This window comes from Melospiza melodia (genome assembly GCF_035770615.1).
Source record: "Melospiza melodia melodia isolate bMelMel2 chromosome W unlocalized genomic scaffold, bMelMel2.pri SUPER_W_unloc_1, whole genome shotgun sequence".
NCBI classification, from domain to species: Eukaryota; Metazoa; Chordata; class Aves; order Passeriformes; family Passerellidae; genus Melospiza; species Melospiza melodia.
In genome coordinates, this window is record NW_026948505.1 from 4,561,320 (window position 1) to 4,584,221 (window position 22,902).

Sequence of the window (22,902 nt, forward strand, 5' to 3'; positions counted from 1 at the left end):
TTGTGTGCGCAGCGTGCCAACTGATAGAAAACAGTACCTTTGAACTCTTCTGACTTTTCCAATCACATGGACATTCGATTGGAAGCTGCTTTGGACAACTTTTCTTTTCTTCCTGCCAAACACTTGGCAGACCTCCGTGCAACGTCTATAACACGATGAGAGTTGTATTCTGTGCTGGCACAGTTTTTCCTAGCCAGACATAGTGGAAAAGCTTTCTGCTAAGATGTAGACGAAAAGAGACGCTAAACAGGAAAGTACGATGCTCTCCGGAGCTAAAAGCCGCTCCCAGGCGTCTTTCGGCAGAAGCCGCGCTAAGGAGAGCACTGTGACCGGCACAATCGTCTTTGCGCGAAGTAGCCGCTTCTTCGCCTCCGGGAGCCGGAGAGAGCGGCAGCTTCGGCAAGGTGAAGAAGGAAGCTGTACAACACTGGGATTGTGTGCGCAGCTTGCCAACTGATAGAAAACAGTACCTTTGAACTCTGGTGACTTTTCCAATCACATGGACATTCGATTGGAAGCTGCTTTGGACAACTATTCTTTTCTTCCTCCCAAACACTTGGCAGACTTCCGTGCAATGTCTATAACACGATGAGAGTTGTTTTCTGTGCTGGAACAGCTTTTCCTAGCCAGACATAGTGGAAAAGCTTTCTGGTAAGATGTAGACTACAAAAGACGCTAAACACGAAAGTACGATGCTCTCCGGAGCTAAAAGCCGCTCCCGGGCGTCTTTCGGCAGAAGCCGCGCTAAGGAGAGCACTGTGACCGGCACAATCGTCTTTGCGCGAAGTAGCCGCTTCTTCGCCTCCGGGAGCCGGAGAGAGCGGCAGCTTTGGCAAGGTGAAGAAGGAAGCTGTACAACACTGGGATTGTGTGCGCAGCTTGCCAACTGATAGAAAACAGTACCTTTGAACTCTGCTGACTTTTCCAATCACAAGGAAATTTGATTGGAAGCTGTTTTGGACAACTTTTCTTTTCTTCCTGCCAAACACTTGGCAGACTTCCGTGCAATGTCTAGAACACAATGGGAGTTGTTTTCTGTGCTGGCAGAGTTTTTCCCAGCCTGACATTGTGGAAAAGCTTTCTGCTAAGATGTAGACGAAAAGAGACGCTAAACACGAAAGTACGATGCTCTCCGGAGCTAAAAGCTGCTCCCGGGCGTCATTCGGCAGAAGCTGCGCTAAGGAGAGCACTGTGACCGGCACAATCGTCTTCGCGCGAAGTAGCCGCTTCTTCGCCTCCGGGAGCCGGAGAGAGCGGCAGCTTCGGGAAGGTGAAGAAGGAAGCTGTACAACACTGGGATTGTGTGCGCAGCTTGCCAACTGATAGAAAACAGTACCTTTGCGCTCTCCTGACTTTTCCAATCACATGGACATTCGATTGGAAGCTGTTTTGGACAACTTTTCATTTCTTCCTGCCAAACACTTGGCAGACTTCCGTGCAATGTCTAGAACACAATGGGAGTTGTTTTCTGTGCTGGAACAGCTTTTCCCAGCCAGACATAGTGGAAAAGCTTTCTGCTAAGATGTAGACTACAAAAGACGCTAAACATGAAAGTACGATGCTCTCCGGAGCAAAAATCCGCTCCCGGGCGTCTTTCGGCAGAAGCCGCTCTAAGGAGAGCACTGTGACCGACACAATCGTCTTTGCGCGAAGTAGCCGCTTCTTCGCCTCCGGGAGCCGGAGAGAGCGGCAGCTTCGGGAAGGTGAAGAAGGAAGCTGTACAACACTGGGATTGTGTGCGCAGCGTGCCAACTGATAGAAAACAGTACCTTTGAACTCTTCTGACTTTTCCAATCACATGAACATTCGATTGGAAGCTGGTTTGGACAACTTTTCTTTTCTTCCTGCCAAACACTTGGCAGACCTCCGTGCAACGTCTATAACACGATGAGAGTTGTTTTCTGTGCTGGCACAGTTTTTCCTAGCCAGACATAGTGGAAAAGCTTTCTGGTAAGATGTAGACTACAAAAGACGCTAAACACGAAAGTACGATGCTCTCCGGAGCTAAAAGCCGCTCCCGGGCGTCTTTCGGCAGAAGCCGCGCTAAGGAGAGCACTGTGACCGGCACAATCGTCTTTGCGCGAAGTAGCCGCTTCTTCGCCTCCGGGAGCCGGAGAGAGCGGCAGCTTCGGCAAGGTGAAGAAGGAAGCTGTACAACACTGGGATTGTGTGTGCAGCTTGCCAACTGATAGAAAACAGTACCTTTGCGCTCTCCTGACTTTTCCAATCACATGGACATTCGATTGGAAGCTGTTTTGGACAACTTTTCTTTTCTTCCTGCCAAACACTTGGCAGACTCCTGTGCAATATCTAGAACACAATGGGAGTTGTTTTCTGTGCTGGCACAGCTTTTCCTAGCCAGACATAGTGGAAAAGCTTTCTGCTAAGATGTAGACTAGAAAAGACGCTAAACACGAAAGTACGATGCTCTCCGGAGCAAAAATCCGCTCCCGGGCGTCTTTCGGCAGAAGCCGCGCTAAGGAGAGCACTGTGACCGATACAATCGTCTTTGCGCGAAGTAGCCGCTTCTTCGCCTCCGGAAGCCGGAGAGAGCGGCAGCTTCGGCAAGGTGAAGAAGGAAGCTGTACAACACTGGAATTGTGTGCGCAGCGTGCCAACTGATAGAAAACAGTACCTTTGAACTCTTCTGACTTTTCCAATCACATGGACATTCGATTGGAAGCTGCTTTGGACAACTTTTCTTTTCTTCCTGCCAAACACTTGGCAGACCTCCGTGCAACGTCTAGAACACGATGAGAGTTGTATTCTGTGCTGGCACAGTTTTTCCTAGCCAGACATAGTGGAAAAGCTTTCTGCTAAGATGTAGACTACAAAAGACGCTAAACACGAAAGTACGATGCTCTCCGGAGCTAAAAGCCGCTCCCGGGCGTCATTCGGCAGAAGCCGCGCTAAGGAGAGCACTGTGACCGGCACAATCGTCTTTGCGCGAAGTAGCCGCTTCTTCGCCTCCGGGAGCCGGAGAGAGCGGCAGCTTCGGCAAGGTGAAGAAGGAAGCTGTACAACACTGGGATTGTGTGCGCAGCTTGCCAACTGATAGAAAACAGTACCTTTGCGCTCTCCTGACTTTTCCAATCACATGAACATTTGATTGGAAGCTGTTTTGGACAACTTTTCTTTTCTTCCTGCCAAACACTTGGCAGACTTCTGTGCAATGTCTAGAACACAATGGGAGTTGTTTTCTGTGCTGGCACAGTTTTTCCCAGCCAGACATTGTGGAAAAGCTTTCTGCTAAGATGTAGACGAAAAGAGACGCTAAACAGGAAAGTACGATGCTCTCCGGAGCTAAAAGCCGCTCCCAGGCGTCTTTCGGCAGAAGCCGCGCTAAGGAGAGCACTGTGACCGGCACAATCGTCTTTGCGCAAAGTAGCCGCTTCTTCGCCTCCGGGAGCCGGAGAGAGCGGCAGCTTCGGGAAGGTGAAGAAGGAAGCTGTACAACACTGGGATTGTGTGCGCAGCGTGCCAACTGATAGAAAACAGTACCTTTGAACTCTGCTGACTTTTCCAATCACATGAACATTCGATTGGAAGCTGTTTTGGACAACTTTTCTTTTCTTCCTGCCAAACACTTGGCAGACTTCCGTGCAATGTCTAGAACACAATGGGAGTTGTTTTCTGTGCTGGCACAGTTTTTCCCAGCCAGACATAGTGGAAAAGCTTTCTGCTAAGATGTAGACGAAAAGAGACGCTAAACAGGAAAGTACGATGCTCTCCGGAGCTAAAAGCCGCTCCCAGGCGTCTTTCGGCAGAAGCCGCGCTAAGGAGAGCACTGTGACCGGCACAATCGTCTTTGCGCGAAGTAGCCGCCTCTTCGCCTCCGGGAGCCGGAGAGAGCGGCAGCTTCGGGAAGGTGAAGAAGGAAGCTGTCCAACACTGGGATTGTGTGCGCAGCTTGCCAACTGATAGAAAACAGTACCTTTGAACTCTGGTGACTTTTCCAATCACATGGACATTCGATTGAAAGCTGCTTTGGACAACTATTCTTTTCTTCCTGCCAAACACTTGGCAGACCTCCGTGCAACGTCTAGAACACAATGGGAGTTGTTTTCTGTGCTGGCACAGTTTTTCCTAGCCAGACATAGTGGAAAAGCTTTCTGCTAAGATGTAGACTACAAAAGACGCTAAACACGAAAGTACGATGCTCTCCGGAGCTAAAAGCTGCTCCCGGGCGTCATTCGGCAGAAGCCGCGCTAAGGAGGGCACTGTGACCAGCACAATCGTCTTTGCGCGAAGTAGCCGCTTCTTCGCCTCCGGGAGCCGGAGAGAGCAGCAGCTTCGGCAAGGTGAAGAAGGAAGCTGTACAACACTGGGATTGTGTGCGCAGCTTGCCAACTGATAGAAAACAGTACCTTTGCGCTCTCCTGACTTTTCCAATCACATGGACATTCGATTGGAAGCTGTTTTGGACAACTTTTCTTTTCTTCCTGCCAAACACTTTGCAGAATTCTGTGCAACGTCTAGAACACAATGGGAGTTGTTTTCTGTGCTGGAACAGCTTTTCCTAGCCAGACATAGTGGAAAAGCTTTCTGATAAGATGTAGACTACAAAAGACGCTAAACACGAAAGTACGATGCTCTCCGGAGCTAAAAGCCGCTCCCGGGCGTCTTTCGGCAGAAGCCGCGCTAAGGAGAGCACTGTGACCGGCACAATCGTCTTTGCGCGAAGTAGCCGCTTCTTCGCCTCCGGGAGCCGGAGAGAGCGGCAGCTTCGGCAAGGTGAAGAAGGAAGCTGTACAACACTGGGATTGTGTGTGCAGCTTGCCAACTGATAGAAAACAGTACCTTTGCGCTCTCCTGACTTTTCCAATCACATAGACATTCGATTGGAAGCTGTTTTGGACAACTTTTCTTTTCTTCCTGCCAAACACTTGGCAGACTTCCGTGCAATGTCTAGAACACAATGGGAGTTGTTTTCTGTGCTGGCACAGTTTTTCCCAGCCAGACATAGTGGAAAAGCTTTCTGCTAAGATGTAGACGAAAAGAGACGCTAAACAGGAAAGTACGATGCTCTCCGGAGCTAAAAGCCGCTCCCAGGCGTCTTTTGGCAGAAGCCGCGCTAAGGAGAGCACTGTGACCGGCACAATCGTCTTTGCGCGAAGTAGCCACCTCTTCGCCTCCGGGAGCCGGAGAGAGCGGCAGCTTCGGGAAGGTGAAGAAGGAAGCTGTCCAACACTGGGATTGTGTGCGCAGCTTGCCAACTGATAGAAAACAGTACCTTTGAACTCTGGTGACTTTTCCAATCACATGGACATTCGATTGGAAGCTGCTTTGGACAACTTTTCTTTTCTTCCTGCCAAACACTTGGCAGACCTCCGTGCAACGTCTAGAACACAATGGGAGTTGTTTTCTGTGCTGGCACAGTTTTTCCTAGCCAGACATAGTGGAAAAGCTTTCTGCTAAGATGTAGACTACAAAAGACTCTAAACACGAAAGTACGATGCTCTCCGGAGCTAAAAGCTGCTCCCGGGCGTCATTCGGCAGAAGCCGCGCTAAGGAGGGCACTGTGACCAGAACAATCGTCTTTGCGCGAAGTAGCCGCTTCTTCGCCTCCGGGAGCCGGAGAGAGCAGCAGCTTCGGCAAGGTGAAGAAGGAAGCTGTACAACACTGGGATTGTGTGCGCAGCTTGCCAACTGATAGAAAACAGTACCTTTGCGCTCTCCTGACTTTTCCAATCACATGGACATTCGATTGGAAGCTGTTTTGGACAACTTTTCTTTTCTTCCTGCCAAACACTTGGCAGACTTCTGCGCAACGTCTAGAACACAATGGGAGTTGTTTTCTGTGCTGGAACAGCTTTTCCTAGCCAGACATAGTGGAAAAGCTTTCTGGTAAGATGTAGACTACAAAAGACGCTAAACACGAAAGTACGATGCTCTCCGGAGCTAAAAGCCGCTCCCGGGCGTCTTTCGGCAGAAGCCGCGCTAAGGAGAGCACTGTGACCGGCACAATCGTCTTTGCGCGAAGTAGCCGCTTCTTCGCCTCCGGGAGCCGGAGAGAGCGGCAGCTTCGGGAAGGTGAAGAAGGAAGCTGTACAACACTGGGATTGTGTGCGCAGCGTGCCAACTGATAGAAAACAGTACCTTTGCGCTCTCCTCACTTTTCCAAACACATGAACATTCGATTGGAAGCTGTTTTGGACAACTTTTCTTTTCTTCCTGCCAAACACTTTGCAGACTTCCGTGCAATGTCTACAACACAATGGGAGTTGTTTTCTGTGCTGGCACAGTTTTTCCTTGCCAGACATAGTGGAAAAGCTTTCTGCTAAGATGTAGACTACAAAAGACGCTAAACACGAAAGTACGATGCTCTCCGGAGCTAAAAGCCGCTCCCGGGCGTCTTTCGGCAGAAGCCGCGCTAAGGAGAGCACTGTGACTGGCACAATCGCCTTTGCGCGAAGTAGCCGCTTTTTCGCCTCCGGGAGCCGGAGAGAGCGGCAGCTTTGGCAAGGTGAAGAAGGAAGCTGTACAACACTGGGATTGTGTGCGCAGCTTGCCAACTGATAGAAAACAGTACCTTTGATCTCTGCTGACTTTTCCAATCACAAGGAAATTTGATTGGAAGCTGTTTTGGACAACTTTTCTTTTCTTCCTGCCAAACACTTGGCAGACTTCCGTGCAATGTCTAGAACACAATGGGAGTTGTTTTCTGTGCTGGCACAGTTTTTCCCAGCCAGACATTGTGGAAAAGCTTTCTGCTAAGATGTAGACGAAAAGAGACGCTAAACACGAAAGTACGATGCTCTCCGGAGCTAAAAGCTGCTCCCGGGCGTCATTCGGCAGAAGCCGCGCTAAGGAGAGCACTGTGACCGGCACAATCGTCTTCGCGCGAAGTAGCCGCTTCTTCGCCTCCGGGAGCCGGAGAGAGCGGCAGCTTCGGGAAGGTGAAGAAGGAAGCTGTACAACACTGGGATTGTGTGCGCAGCTTGCCAACTGATAGAAAACAGTACCTTTGCGCTCTCCTGACTTTTCCAATCACATGGACATTCGATTGGAAGCTGTTTTGGACAACTTTTCTTTTCTTCCTGCCAAACACTTGGCAGACTTCCGTGCAATGTCTAGAATACAATGGGAGTTGTTTTCTGTGCTGGAACAGCTTTTCCCAGCCAGACATAGTGGAAAAGCTTTCTGCTAAGATGTAGACTACAAAAGACGCTAAACATGAATGTACGATGCTCTCCGGAGCAAAAATCCGCTCCCGAGCGTCTTTCGGCAGAAGCCGCGCTAAGGAGAGCACTGTGACCGACACAATCGTCTTTGCGCGAAGTAGCCGCTTCTTCGCCTCCGGGAGCCGGAGAGAGCGGCAGCTTCGGGAAGGTGAAGAAGGAAGCTGTACAACACTGGGATTGTGTGCGCAGCGTGCCAACTGATAGAAAACAGTACCTTTGAACTCTTCTGACTTTTCCAATCACATGGACATTCGATTGGAAGCTGCTTTGGACAACTTTTCTTTTCTTCCTGCCAAACACTTGGCAGACCTCTGTGCAACGTCTATAACACGATGAGAGTTGTTTTCTGTACTGGCTCAGTTTTTCCTAGCCAGACATAGTGGAAAAGCTTTCTGCTAAGATGTAGACTACAAAAGACGCTAAACACGAAAGTACGATGCTCTCCGGAGCTAAAAGCCGCTCCCGGGCGTCTTTCGGCAGAAGCCGCGCTAAGGAGAGCACTGTGACCGGCACAATCGTCTTTGCGCGAAGTAGCCGCTTCTTCGCCTCCGGGAGCCGGAGAGAGCGGCAGCTTCGGCAAGGTGAAGAAGGAAGCTGTACAACACTGGGATTGTGTGCGCAGCTTGCCAACTGATAGAAAACAGTACCTTTGCGCTCTCCTGACTTTTCCAATCACATGGACATTCGATTGGAAGCTGTTTTGGACAACTTTTCTTTTCTTCCTGCCAAACACTTGGCAGACTCATGTGCAATATCTAGAACACAATGGGAGTTGTTTTCTGCGCTGGCACAATTTTTCATAGCCAGACATAGTGGAAAAGCTTTCTGCTAAGATGTAGACTACAAAAGACGCTAAACACGAAAGTACGATGCTCTCCGGAGCTAAAAGCTGCTCCCGGGCGTCATTCGGCAGAAGCCGCGCTAAGGAGGGCACTGTGACCAGCACAATCGTCTTTGCGCGAAGTAGCCGCTTCTTCGCCTCTGGGAGCCGGAGAGAGCGGCAGCTTCGGCAAGGTGAAGAAGGAAGCTGTACAACACTGGGATTGTGTGCGCAGCTTGCCAACTGATAGAAAACAGTACCTTTGCGCTCTCCTGACTTTTCCAATCACATGGACATTCGATTGGAAGCTGTTTTGGACAACTTTTCTTTTCTTCCTGCCAAACACTTGGCAGACTTCTGTGCAACGTCTAGAACACAATGGGAGTTGTTTTCTGTGCTGGAACAGCTTTTCCTAGCCAGACATAGTGGAAAAGCTTTCTGGTAAGATGTAGACTACAAAAGACGCTAAACACGAAAGTACGATGCTCTCCGGAGCTAAAAGCCGCTCCCAGGCGTCTTTCGGCAGAAGCCGCCCTAAGGAGAGCACTGTGACCGGCACAATCGTCTTTGCGCGAAGTAGCCGCTTCTTCGCCTCCGGGAGCCGGAGAGAGCGGCAGCTTCGGCAAGGTGAAGAAGGAAGCTGTACAACACTGGGATTGTGTGTGCAGCTTGCCAACTGATAGAAAACAGTACCTTTGCGCTCTCCTGACTTTTCCAATCACATGGACATTCGATTGGAAGCTGTTTTGGACAACTTTTCTTTTCTTCCTGCCAAACACTTGGCAGACTTCCGTGCAATGTCTAGAACACAATGGGAGTTGTTTTCTGTGCTGGCACAGTTTTTCCCAGCCAGACATAGTGGAAAACCTTTCTGCTAAGATGTAGACTACAAAAGACGCTAAACAGGAAAGTACGATGCTCTCCGGAGCTAAAAGCCGCTCCCAGGCGTCTTTCGGCAGAAGCCGCGCTAAGGAGAGCACTGTGACCGGCACAATCGTCTTTGCGCGAAGTAGCCGCCTCTTCGCCTCCGGGAGCCGGAGAGAGCGGCAGCTTCGGGAAGGTGAAGAAGGAAGCTGTCCAACACTGGGATTGTGTGCGCAGCTTGCCAACTGATAGAAAACAGTACCTTTGAACTCTGGTGACTTTTCCAATCACATGGACATTCGATTGGAAGCTGCTTTGGACAACTATTCTTTTCTTCCTGCCAAACACTTGGCAGACCTCTGTACAACGTCTAGAACTCAATGGAAGTTGTTTTCTGTGCTGGCACAGTTTTTCCTAGCCAGACATAGTGGAAAAGCTTTCTGCTAAGATGTAGACTACAAAAGACGCTAAACACGAAAGTACGATGCTCTCCGGAGCTAAAAGCTGCTCCCGGGCGTCATTCGGCAGAAGCCGCGCTAAGGAGGGCACTGTGACCAGCACAATCGTCTTTGCGCGAAGTAGCCGCTTCTTCGCCTCCGGGAGCCGGAGAGAGCAGCAGCTTCGGCAAGGTGAAGAAGGAAGCTGTACAACACTGGGATTGTGTGCGCAGCGTGCCAACTGATAGAAAACAGTACCTTTGCGCTCTCCTGACTTTTCCAATCACATGGACATTCGATTGGAAGCTGTTTTGGACAACTTTTCTTTTCTTCCTGCCAAACACTTGGCAGACTTCTGTGCAACGTCTAGAACACAATGGGAGTTGTTTTCTTTGCTGGAACAGCTTTTCCTAGCCAGACATAGTGGAAAAGCTTTCTGGTAAGATGTAGACTACAAAAGACGCTAAACAGGAAAGTACGATGCTCTCCGGAGCTAAAAGCCGCTCCCGGGCGTCTTTCGGCAGAAGCCGCGCTAAGGAGAGTACTGTGACCGGCACAATCGTCTTTGCGCGAAGTAGCCGCTTCTTCGCCTCCGGGAGCCGGAGAGAGCGGCAGCTTCGGGAAGGTGAAGAAGGAAGCTGTACAACACTGGGATTGTGTGCGCAGCTTGCCAACTGATAGAAAACAGTACCTTTGCGCTCTCCTGACTTTTCCAATCACATGGACATTCGATTGGAAGCTGTTTTGGACAACTTTTCTTTTCTTCCTGCCAAACACTTGGCAGACTTCTGTGCAACGTCTAGAACACAATGGGAGTTGTTTTCTGTGCTGGAACAGCTTTTCCTAGCCAGACATAGTGGAAAAGCTTTCTGGTAAGATGTAGACTACAAAAGACGCTAAACACGAAAGTACGATGCTCTCCGGAGCTAAAAGCCGCTCCCGGGCGTCTTTCGGCAGAAGCCGCGCTAAGGAGAGCACTGTGACCGGCACAATCGTCTTTGCGCGAAGTAGCCGCTTCTTCGCCTCCGGGAGCCGGAGAGAGCGGCAGCTTCGGCAAGGTGAAGAAGGAAGCTGTACAACACTGGGATTGTGTGTGCAGCTTGCCAACTGATAGAAAACAGTACCTTTGCGCTCTCCTGACTTTTCCAATCACATGGACATTCGATTGGAAGCTGTTTTGGACAACTTTTCTTTTCTTCCTGCCAAACACTTGGCAGACTTCCGTGCAATGTCTAGAACACAATGGGAGTTGTTTTCTGTGCTGGCACAGTTTTTCCCAGCCAGACATAGTGGAAAAGCTTTCTGCTAAGATGTAGACGAAAAGAGACGCTAAACAGGAAAGTACGATGCTCTCCGGAGCTAAAAGCCGCTCCCAGGCGTCTTTCGGCAGAAGCCGCGCTAAGGAGAGCACTGTGACCGGCACAATCGTCTTTGCGCGAAGTAGCCGCCTCTTCGCCTCCGGGAGCCGGAGAGAGCGGCAGCTTCGGGAAGGTGAAGAAGGAAGCTGTCCAACACTGGGATTGTGTGCGCAGCTTGCCAACTGATAGAAAACAGTACCTTTGAACTCTGGTGACTTTTCCAATCACATGGACATTCGATTGGAAGCTGCTTTGGACAACTATTCTTTTCTTCCTCCCAAACACTTGGCAGACCTCTGTGCAACGTCTAGAACTCAATGGAAGTTGTTTTCTGTGCTGGCACAGTTTTTCCTAGCCAGACATAGTGGAAAAGCTTTCTGCTAAGATGTAGACTACAAAAGACGCTAAACACGAAAGTACGATGCTCTCCGGAGCTAAAAGCTGCTCCCGGGCGTCATTCGGCAGAAGCCGCGCTAAGGAGGGCACTGTGACCAGCACAATCGTCTTTGCGCGAAGTAGCCGCTTCTTCGCCTCCGGGAGCCGGAGAGAGCAGCAGCTTCGGCAAGGTGAAGAAGGAAGCTGTACAACACTGGGATTGTGTGCGCAGCTTGCCAACTGATAGAAAACAGTACCTTTGCGCTCTCCTGACTTTTCCAATCACATGGACATTCGATTGGAAGCTGTTTTGGACAACTTTTCTTTTCTTCCTGCCAAACACTTGGCAGACTTCTGTGCAACGTCTAGAACACAATGGGAGTTGTTTTCTTTGCTGGAACAGCTTTTCCTAGCCAGACATAGTGGAAAAGCTTTCTGGTAAGATGTAGACTACAAAAGACGCTAAACAGGAAAGTACGATGCTCTCCGGAGCTAAAAGCCGCTCCCGGGCGTCTTTCGGCAGAAGCCGCGCTAAGGAGAAACTGTGACCGGCACAATCGTCTTTGCGCGAAGTAGCCGCTTCTTCGCCTCCGGGAGCCGGAGAGAGCGGCAGCTTCGGCAAGGTGAAGAAGGAAGCTGTACAACACTGGGATTGTGTGTGCAGCTTGCCAACTGATAGAAAACAGTACCTTTGCGCTCTCCTGACTTTTCCAATCACATGGACATTTGATTGGAAGCTGTTTTGGACAACTTTTCTTTTCTTCCTGCCAAACACTTGGCAGACTCCTGTGCAATATCTAGAACACAGTGGGAGTTGTTTTCTGTGCTGGCACAGCTTTTCCTAGCCAGACATAGTGGAAAAGATTTCTGCTAAGATGTAGACAAGAAAAGACGCTAAACACGAAAGTACGATGCTCTCCGGAGCAAAAATCCGCTCCCGGGCGTCTTTCGGCAGAAGCCGCGCTAAGGAGAGCACTGTGACCGATACAATCGTCTTTGCGCGAAGTAGCCGCTTCTTCGCCTCCGGAAGCCGGAGAGTGCGGCAGCTTCGGGAAGGTGAAGAAGGAAGCTGTACAACACTGGGATTGTGTGCGCAGCGTGCCAACTGATAGAAAACAGTACCTTTGAACTCTTCTGACTTTTCCAATCACATGGACATTCGATTGGAAGCTGCTTTGGACAACTTTTCTTTTCTTCCTGCCAAACACTTGGCAGACCTCCGTGCAACGTCTATAACACGATGAGAGTTGTATTCAGTGCTGGCACAGTTTTTCCTAGCCAGACATAGTGGAAAACTTTCTGCTAAGATGTAGACTACAAAAGACGCTAAACACGAAAGTAGGATGCTCTCCGGAGCTAAAAGCCGCCCCCGGGCGTCATTCGGCAGAAGCCGCGCTAAGGAGAGCACTGTGACCGGCACAATCGTCTTTGCGCGAAGTAGCCGCTTCTTCGCCTCCGGGAGCCGGAGAGAGCGGCAGCTTCGGCAAGGTGAAGAAGGAGGCTGTACAACACTGGGATTGTGTGCGCAGCTTGCCAACTGATAGAAAACAGTACCTTTGCGCTCTCCTGACTTTTCCAATCACATGAACATTCGATTGGAAGCTGTTTTGGACAACTTTTCTTTTCTTCCTGCCAAACACTTGGCAGACTTCCGTGCAATGTCTAGAACACAATGGGAGTTGTTTTCTGTGCTGGCACAGTTTTTCCCAGCCAGACATTGTGGAAAAGCTTTCTGCTAAGATGTAGACGAAAAGAGTCGCTAAACAGGAAAGTACGATGCTCTCCGGAGCTAAAAGCCGCTCCCAGGCGTCTTTCGGCAGAAGCCGCGCTAAGGAGAGCACTGTGACCGGCACAATCGTCTTTGCGCGAAGTAGCCACTTCTTCGCCTCTGGGAGCCGGAGAGAGCGGCAGCTTCGGCAAGGTGAAGAAGGAAGCTGTCCAACACTGGGATTGTGTGCGCAGCTTGCCAACTGATAGAAAACAGTACCTTTGAACTCTGGTGACTTTTCCAATCACATGGACATTCGATTGGAAGCTGCTTTGGACATCTATTCTTTTCTTCCTGCCAAACACTTGGCAGACCTCTGTGCAACGTCTAGAACTCAATGGAAGTTGTTTTCTGTGCTGGCACAGTTTTTCCTAGCCAGACATAGTGGAAAAGCTTTCTGCTAAGATGTAGACTACAAAAGACGCTAAACACGAAAGTACGATGCTCTCCGGAGCTAAAAGCTGCTCCCGGGCGTCATTCGGCAGAAGCCGCGCTAAGGAGGGCACTGTGACCAGCACAATCGTCTTTGCGCGAAGTAGCCGCTTCTTCGCCTCCGGGAGCCGGAGAGAGCAGCAGCTTCGGCAAGGTGAAGAAGGAAGCTGTACAACACTGGGATTGTGTGCGCAGCTTGCCAACTGATAGAAAACAGTACCTTTGCGCTCTCCTGACTTTTCCAATCACATGGACATTCGATTGGAAGCTGTTTTGGACAACTTTTCTTTTCTTCCTGCCAAACACTTGGCAGACTTCTGTGCAACGTCTAGAACACAATGGGAGTTGTTTTCTTGGCTGGAACAGCTTTTCCTAGCCAGACATAGTGGAAAAGCTTTCTGGTAAGATGTAGACTACAAAAGACGCTAAACAGGAAAGTACGATGCTCTCCGGAGCTAAAAGCCGCTCCCGGGCGTCTTTCGGCAGAAGCCGCGCTAAGGAGAGTACTGTGACCGGCACAATCGTCTTTGCGCGAAGTAGCCGCTTCTTCGCCTCCGGGAGCCGGAGAGAGCGGCAGCTTCGGCAAGGTGAAGAAGGAAGCTGTACAACACTGGGATTGTGTGTGCAGCTTGCCAACTGATAGAAAACAGTACCTTTGCGCTCTCCTGACTTTTCCAATCACATGGACATTTGATTGGAAGCTGTTTTGGACAACTTTTCTTTTCTTCCTGCCAAACACTTGGCAGACTCCTGTGCAATATCTAGAACACAGTGGGAGTTGTTTTCTGTGCTGGCACAGCTTTTCCTAGCCAGACATAGTGGAAAAGATTTCTGCTAAGATGTTGACAAGAAAAGACGCTAAACACGAAAGTACGATGCTCTCCGGAGCAAAAATCCGCTCCCGGGCGTCTTTCGGCAGAAGCCGCGCTAAGGAGAGCACTGTGACCGATACAATCGTCTTTGCGCGAAGTAGCCGCTTCTTCGCCTCCGGAAGCCGGAGAGAGCGGCAGCTTCGGGAAGGTGAAGAAGGAAGCTGTACAACACTGGGATTGTGTGCGCAGCGTGCCAACTGATAGAAAACAGTACCTTTGAACTCTTCTGACTTTTCCAATCACATGGACATTCGATTGGAAGCTGCTTTGGACAACTTTTCTTTTCTTCCTGCCAAACACTTGGCAGACCTCCGTGCAACGTCTATAACACGATGAGAGTTGTATTCTGTGCTGGCACAGTTTTTCCTAGCCAGACATAGTGGAAAACTTTCTGCTAAGATGTAGACTACAAAAGACGCTAAACACGAAAGTAGGATGCTCTCCGGAGCTAAAAGCCGCCCCCGGGCGTCATTCGGCAGAAGCCGCGCTAAGGAGAGCACTGTGACCGGCACAATCGTCTTTGCGCGAAGTAGCCGCTTCTTCGCCTTCGGGAGCCGGAGAGAGCGGCAGCTTCGGCAAGGTGAAGAAGGAAGCTGTACAACACTGGGATTGTGTGCGCAGCTTGCCAACTGATAGAAAACAGGACCTTTGCGCTCTCCTGACTTTTCCAATCACATGAACATTCGATTGGAAGCTGTTTTGGACAACTTTTCTTTTCTTCCTGCCAAACAGTTGGCAGACTTCTGTGCAATGTCTAGAACACAATGGGAGTTGTTTTCTGTGCTGGCACAGTTTTTCCCAGCCAGACATTGTGGAAAAGCTTTCTGCTAAGATGTAGACGAAAAGAGTCGCTAAACAGGAAAGTACGATGCTCTCCGGAGCTAAAAGCCGCTCCCAGGCGTCTTTCGGCAGAAGCCGCGCTAAGGAGAGCACTGTGACCGGCACAATCGTCTTTGCGCGAAGTAGCCACTTCTTCGCCTCCGGGAGCCGGAGAGAGCGGCAGCTTCGGCAAGGTGAAGAAGGAAGCTGTACAACACTGGGATTGTGTGCGCAGCTTGCCAACTGATAGAAAACAGTACCTTTGAACTCTGCTGACTTTTCCAATCACATGGACATTCGATTGGAAGCTGTTTTGGACAACTTTTCTTTTCTTCCTGCCAAACACTTGGCAGACTTCCGTGCAATGTCTATAACACGATGAGAGTTGTTTTCTGTGCTGGCACAGTTTTTCCTAGCCAGACATAGTGGAAAAGCTTTCTGCTAAGATGTAGACTACAAAAGACGCTAAACACGAAAGTACGATGCTCTCCGGAGCTAAAAGCCGCTCCCGGGCGTCTTTCGGCAGAAGCCGCGCTAAGGAGAGCACTGTGACCGGCACAATCGTCTTTGCGCGAAGTAGCCGCTTCTTCGCCTCCGGGAGCCGGAGAGAGCGGCAGCTTCGGCAAGGTGAAGAAGGAAGCTGTACAACACTGGGATTGTGTGCGCAGCGTGCCAACTGATAGAAAACAGTACCTTTGCGCTCTCCTGACTTTTCCAATCACATGAACATTCGATTGGAAGCTGTTTTGGACAACTTTTCTTTTCTTCCTGCCAAACACTTTGCAGACTTCCGTGCAATGTCTACAACACAATGGGAGTTGTTTTCTGTGCTGGCACAGTTTTTCCTAGCCAGACATAGTGGAAAAGCTTTCTGCTAAGATGTAGACTACAAAAGACGCTAAACACGAAAGTACGATGCTCTCCGGAGCTAAAAGCCGCTCCCGGGCGTCTTTCGGCAGAAGCCGCGCTAAGGAGAGCACTGTGACCGGCACAATCGTCTTTGCGCGAAGTAGCCACTTCTTCGCCTCCGGGAGCCGGAGAGAGCGGCAGCTTCGGCAAGGTGAAGAAGGAAGCTGTACAACACTGGGATTGTGTGCGCAGCGTGCCAACTGATAGAAAACAGTACCTTTGCGCTCTCCTGACTTTTCCAATCACATGAACATTCGATTGGAAGCTGTTTTGGACAACTTTTCTTTTCTTCCTGCCAAACACTTGGCAGACTCCTGTGCAATATCTAGAACACAGTGGGAGTTGTTTTCTGTGCTGGCACAGCTTTTCCTAGCCAGACATAGTGGAAAAGATTTCTGCTAAGATGTTGACAAGAAAAGACGCTAAACACGAAAGTACGATGCTCTCCGGAGCAAAAATCCGCTCCCGGGCGTCTTTCGGCAGAAGCCGCGCTAAGGAGAGCACTGTGACCGATACAATCGTCTTTGCGCGAAGTAGCCGCTTCTTCGCCTCCGGAAGCCGGAGAGAGCGGCAGCTTCGGGAAGGTGAAGAAGGAAGCTGTACAACACTGGGATTGTGTGCGCAGCGTGCCAACTGATAGAAAACAGTACCTTTGAACTCTTCTGACTTTTCCAATCACATGGACATTCGATTGGAAGCTGCTTTGGACAACTTTTCTTTTCTTCCTGCCAAACACTTGGCAGACCTCCGTGCAACGTCTATAACACGATGAGAGTTGTATTCTGTGCTGGCACAGTTTTTCCTAGCCAGACATAGTGGAAAACTTTCTGCTAAGATGTAGACTACAAAAGACGCTAAACACGAAAGTAGGATGCTCTCCGGAGCTAAAAGCCGCCCCCGGGCGTCATTCGGCAGAAGCCGCGCTAAGGAGAGCACTGTGACCGGCACAATCGTCTTTGCGCGAAGTAGCCGCTTCTTCGCCTTCGGGAGCCGGAGAGAGCGGCAGCTTCGGCAAGGTGAAGAAGGAAGCTGTACAACACTGGGATTGTGTGCGCAGCTTGCCAACTGATAGAAAACAGGACCTTTGCGCTCTCCTGACTTTTCCAATCACATGAACATTCGATTGGAAGCTGTTTTGGACAACTTTTCTTTTCTTCCTGCCAAACAGTTGGCAGACTTCTGTGCAATGTCTAGAACACAATGGGAGTTGTTTTCTGTGCTGGCACAGTTTTTCCCAGCCAGACATTGTGGAAAAGCTTTCTGCTAAGATGTAGACGAAAAGAGTCGCTAAACAGGAAAGTACGATGCTCTCCGGAGCTAAAAGCCGCTCCCAGGCGTCTTTCGGCAGAAGCCGCGCTAAGGAGAGCACTGTGACCGGCACAATCGTCTTTGCGCGAAGTAGCCACTTCTTCGCCTCCGGGAGCCGGAGAGAGCGGCAGCTTCGGCAAGGTGAAGAAGGAAGCTGTACAACACTGGGATTGTGTGCGCAGCTTGCCAACTGATAGAAAACAGTACCTTTGAACTCTGCTGACTTTTCCAATCACATGGACATTCGATTGGAAGCTGTTTTGGACAACTTTTCTTTTCTTCCTGCCAAACACTTGGCAGACTTCCGTGCAATGTCTATAACACGATGAGAGTTGTTTTCTGTGCTGGCACAGTTTTTCCTAGCCAGACATAGTGGAAAAGCTTTCTGCTAAGATGTAGACTACAAAAGACGCTAAACACGAAAGTACGATGCTCTCCGGAGCTAAAAGCCGCTCCCGGGCGTCTTTCGGCAGAAGCCGCGCTAAGGAGAGCACTGTGACCGGCACAATCGTCTTTGCGCGAAGTAGCCGCTTCTTCGCCTCCGGGAGCCGGAGAGAGCGGCAGCTTCGGCAAGGTGAAGAAGGAAGCTGTACAACACTGGGATTGTGTGCGCAGCGTGCCAACTGATAGAAAACAGTACCTTTGCGCTCTCCTGACTTTTCCAATCACATGAACATTCGATTGGAAGCTGTTTTGGACAACTTTTCTTTTCTTCCTGCCAAACACTTTGCAGACTTCCGTGCAATGTCTACAACACAATGGGAGTTGTTTTCTGTGCTGGCACAGTTTTTCCTAGCCAGACATAGTGGAAAAGCTTTCTGCTAAGATGTAGACTACAAAAGACGCTAAACACGAAAGTACGATGCTCTCCGGAGCTAAAAGCCGCTCCCGGGCGTCTTTCGGCAGAAGCCGCGCTAAGGAGAGCACTGTGACCGGCACAATCGTCTTTGCGCGAAGTAGCCACTTCTTCGCCTCCGGGAGCCGGAGAGAGCGGCAGCTTCGGCAAGGTGAAGAAGGAAGCTGTACAACACTGGGATTGTGTGCGCAGCTTGCCAACTGATAGAAAACAGTACCTTTGAACTCTGCTGACTTTTCCAATCACATGGACATTCGATTGGAAGCTGTTTTGGACAACTTTTCTTTTCTTCCTGCCAAACACTTGGCAGACTTCCGTGCAATGTCTATAACACGATGAGAGTTGTTTTCTGTGCTGGCACAGTTTTTCCTAGCCAGACATAGTGGAAAAGCTTTCTGCTAAGATGTAGACTACAAAAGACGCTAAACACGAAAGTACGATGCTCTCCGGAGCTAAAAGCCGCTCCCGGGCGTCTTTCGGCAGAAGCCGCGCTAAGGAGAGCACTGTGACCGGCACAATCGTCTTTGCGCGAAGTAGCCGCTTCTTGGCCTCCGGGAGCCGGAGAGAGCGGCAGCTTCGGGAAGGTGAAGAAGGAAGCTGTACAACACTGGGATTGTGTGCGCAGCTTGCCAACTGATAGAAAACAGTACCTTTGCGCTCTCCTGACTTTTCCAATCACATGGACATTCGATTGGAAGCTGTTTTGGACAACTTTTCTTTTCTTCCTGCCAAACACTTGGCAGACATCCGTGCAACGTCTATAACACGATGAGAGTTGTTTTCTGTGCTGGCACAGTTTTTCCTAGCCAGACATAGTGGAAAAGCTTTCTGCTAAGATGTAGACTACAAAAGACGCTAAACACGAAAGTACGATGCTCTCCGGAGCTAAAAGCCGCTCCCGGGCGTCTTTCAGCAGAAGCCGCGCTAAGGAGAGCACTGTGACCGGCACAATCGTCTTTGCGCGAAGTAGCCGCTTCTTCGCCTCCGGGAGCCGGAGAGAGCAGCAGCTTTGGGAAGGTGAAGAAGGAAGCTGTACAACACTGGGATTGTGTGCGCAGCTTGCCAACTGATAGAAAACAGTACCTTTGCGCTCTCCTGACTTTTCCAATCACATGGATATTCGATTGGAAGCTGCTTTGGACAACTTTTATTTTCTTCCTGCCAAACACTTGGCAGACTTCCGTGCAATGTCTAGAACACAATGGGAGTTGTTCTCTGTGCTGGCACAGCTTTTCCAAGCCAGACATAGTGGAAAAGCTTTCTGCTAAGATGTAGACTAGAAAAGACGCTAAACACGAAAGTACGATGCTCTCCGGAGCTAAAAGCTGCTCCCGGGCATCATTCGGCAGAAGCCGCGCTTAGGAGAGCACTGTGACCGGCACAATCGTCTTTGCGCGAAGTAGCCGCTTCTTCGCCTCCGGGAGCCGGAGAGAGTGGATGCTTCGGGAAGGTGAAGAAGGAAGCTGTACAACACTGGGATTGTGTGCGCAGCTTGCCAACTGATAGAAAACAGTACCTTTGAACTCTGCTGACTTTTCCAATCACATGAACATTCGATTGGAAGCCGTTTTGGACAACTTTTCTTCCTGCCAAACACTTGGCAGACTTCCGTGCAATGTCTAGAACACAATGGGAGTTTTTTTCTGTGCTGGCACAGCTTTTCCAAGCCAGACATAGTGGAAAAGCTTTCTGCTAAGATGTAGACTACAAAAGACGCTAAACACGAAAGTACGATGCTCTCCGGAGCTAAAAGCCGCTCCCGGGCGTCTTTCGGTAGAAGCCGCGCTAAGGAGAGCACTGTGACCGGCACAATCGTCTTTGCGCGAAGTAGCCGCTTCTTCGCCTCCGGGAGCCGGAGAGAGCGGCAGCTTCGGCAAGGTGAAGAAGGAAGCGGTACAACACTGGGATTGTGTGCGCAGCTTGCCAACTGATAGAAAACTGTACCTTTGCGCTCTCCTGACTTCTCCAATCACATGGACATTCGATTGGAAGCCGTTTTGGAACACTTGTCTTTTCTTCCTGCCAAACACTTGGCAGACTTCCGTGCAATGTCTAGAACACGATGGGAGTTGTTTTCTGTGCTGGCACAGCTTTTCCTAGCCAGACATAGTGGAAAAGCTTTCTGCTAAGATGTAGACTACAAAAGACGCTAAACACGAAAGTACGATGCTCTCCGGAGCTAAAAGCCGCTCCCGGGCGTCTTTCGGCAGAAGCCGCGCTAAGGAGAGCACTGTGACCGGCACAATCGTCTTTGCGCGAAGTAGCCGCTTCTTTGCCTCCGGGAGCCGGAGAAAGCGGCAGCTTCAAGAAGGTGAAGAAGGAAGCTGTACAACACTGGGATTGTGTGCGCAGCGTGCCAACTGATAGAAAACAGTACCTTTGCGCTCTCCTGACTTTTCCAATCACATGGACATTTGATTGGAAGCTGTTTTGGACAACTTTTCTTTTCTTCCTGTCAAACACTTGGCAGACTTCCATGCAATGTCTAGAACACAATGGGAGTTGTTTTCTGTGCTGGCACAGCTTTTCCTAGCCAGACATAGTGAAAAAGCTTTCTGCTAAGATGTAGACTAGAAAAGACGCTAAACACGAAAGTACGATGCTCTCCGGAGCTAAAAGCTGCTCCCGGGCGTCATTCGGCAGAAGCCGCGCTAAGGAGAGCACTGTGACCGGCACAATCGTCTTTGCGCGAAGTAGCCGCTTCTTCTCCTCCGAGAGCCGGAGAGAGCGGCAGCTTCGGCAAGGTGAAGAAGGAAGCTGTACAACACTGGGATTGTGTGCGCAGCTTGCCAACTGATAGAAAACAGTACCTTTGCGCTCTCCTGACTTTTCCAATCACATGAACATTCGATTGGAAGCCGTTTTGGACAACTTTTCTTTTCTTCCTGCCAAACACTTGGCAGACTTCCGTGCAATGTCTAGAACACGATGGGAGTTGTTTTCTGTGCTGGCACAGCTTTTCCTAGCCAGACATAGTGGAAAAGCTTTCTGGTAAGATTTAGACTACAAAAGACGCTGAACACGAAAGTACGATGCTCTCCGGAGCTAAAAGCCGCTCCCGGGCGTCATTCGGCAGAAGCCGCGCTAAGGAGCGCACTGTGACCAGCACAATCGTCTTTGCGCGAAGTAGCCGCTTCTTCGCCTCCGGGAGCCGGAGAGAGCGGCAGCTTCGGGAAGGTGAAGAAGGAAGCTGTACAACACTGGGATTGTGTGCGCAGCTTGCCAACTGATAGAAAACAGTACCTTTGCGCTCTCCTGACTTTTCCAATCACATGGACATTCGATTGGAAGCTGTTTTGGACAACTTTTATTTTCTTCCTGCCAAACACTTGGCAGACTTCTGTGCAATATCTAGAAAACAATGGGAGTTGTTTTCTGTGCTGGCACAGCTTTTCCTAGCCAGACATAGTGGAAAAGCTTTCTGGTAAGATTTAGACTACAAAAGACGCTGAACACGAAAGTACGATGCTCTCCGGAGCTAAAAGCCGCTCCCGGGCGTCATTCGGCAGAAGCCGCGCTACGGAGCGCACTGTGACCAGCACAATCGTCTTTGCGCGAAGTAGCCGCTTCTTCGCCTCCGGGAGCCGGAGAGAGCGGCAGCTTCGGGAAGGTGAAGAAGGAAGCTGTACAACACCGGGATTGTGTGCGCAGCTTGCCAACTGATAGAAAACAGTACCTTTGCGCTCTCCTGACTTTTCCAATCACATGGACATTCGATTGGAAGCTGTTTTGGACAACTTTTCTTTTCTTCCTGCCAAACACTTGGCAGACTTCCGTGCAATGTCTAGAACACGATGGGAGTTGTTTTCTGTGCTGGCACAGCTTTTCCTATCCAGACATAGTGGAAAAGCTTTCTGCTAAGATGTAGACTACAAAAGACGCTAAACACGAAAGTACGATGCTCTCCGGAGCTAAAAGCTGCTCCAGGGCGTCATTCGGCAGAAGCCGCGCTAAGGAGCGCACTGTGACCAGCACAATTGTCTTTGCGCGAAGTAGCCGCTTCTTCGCCTCCGGGAGCCAGAGAGAGCGGCAGCTTCGGGAAGGTGAAGAAGGAAGCTGTACAACACTGGGATTGTGTGCGCAGCTTGCCAACTGATAGAAAACAGTACCTTTGCGCTCTCCTGACTTTTCCAATCACATGGACATTCGATTGGAAGCTGTTTTGGACAACTTTTATTTTCTTCCTGCCAAACACTTGGCAGACTTCTGTGCAATATCTAGAAAACAATGGGAGTTGTTTTCTGTGCTGGCACAGCTTTTCCTAGCCAGACATAGTGGAAAAGCTTTCTGGTAAGATTTAGACTACAAAAGACGCTGAACACGAAAGTACGATGCTCTCCGGAGCTAAAAGCCGCTCCCGGGCGTCTTTCGGCAGAAGCCGCGCTAAGGAGAGCACTGTGACCGGCACAATCGTCTTTGCGCGAAGTAGCCGCTTCTTCGCCTCCGGGAGCCGGAGAAAGCGGCAGCTTCGGCAAGGTGAAGAAGGAAGCTGTACAACACTGGGATTGTGTGCGCAGCTTGCCAACTGATAGAAAACAGTACCTTTGCGCTCTCCTGACTTTTCCAATCACATGAACACTCGATTGGAAGCCGTTTTGGACAACTTTTCTTTTCTTCCTGCCAAACACTTGGCAGACTTCCGTGCAATGTCTAGAACACAATGGGAGTTGTTTTCTGTGCTGGCACAGCTTTTCCTAGCCAGACATAGTGGAAAAGCTTTCTGGTAAGATGTAGACTACAAAAGACGCTAAACACGAAAGTACGATGCTCTCCGGAGCTAAAAGCCGCTCCCGGGCGTCTTTCGGCAGAAGCCGCGCTAAGGAGAGCACTGTGACCGGCACAATCGTCTTTGCGCGAAGTAGCCGCTTCTTCTCCTCCGAGAGCCGGAGAGAGCGGCAGC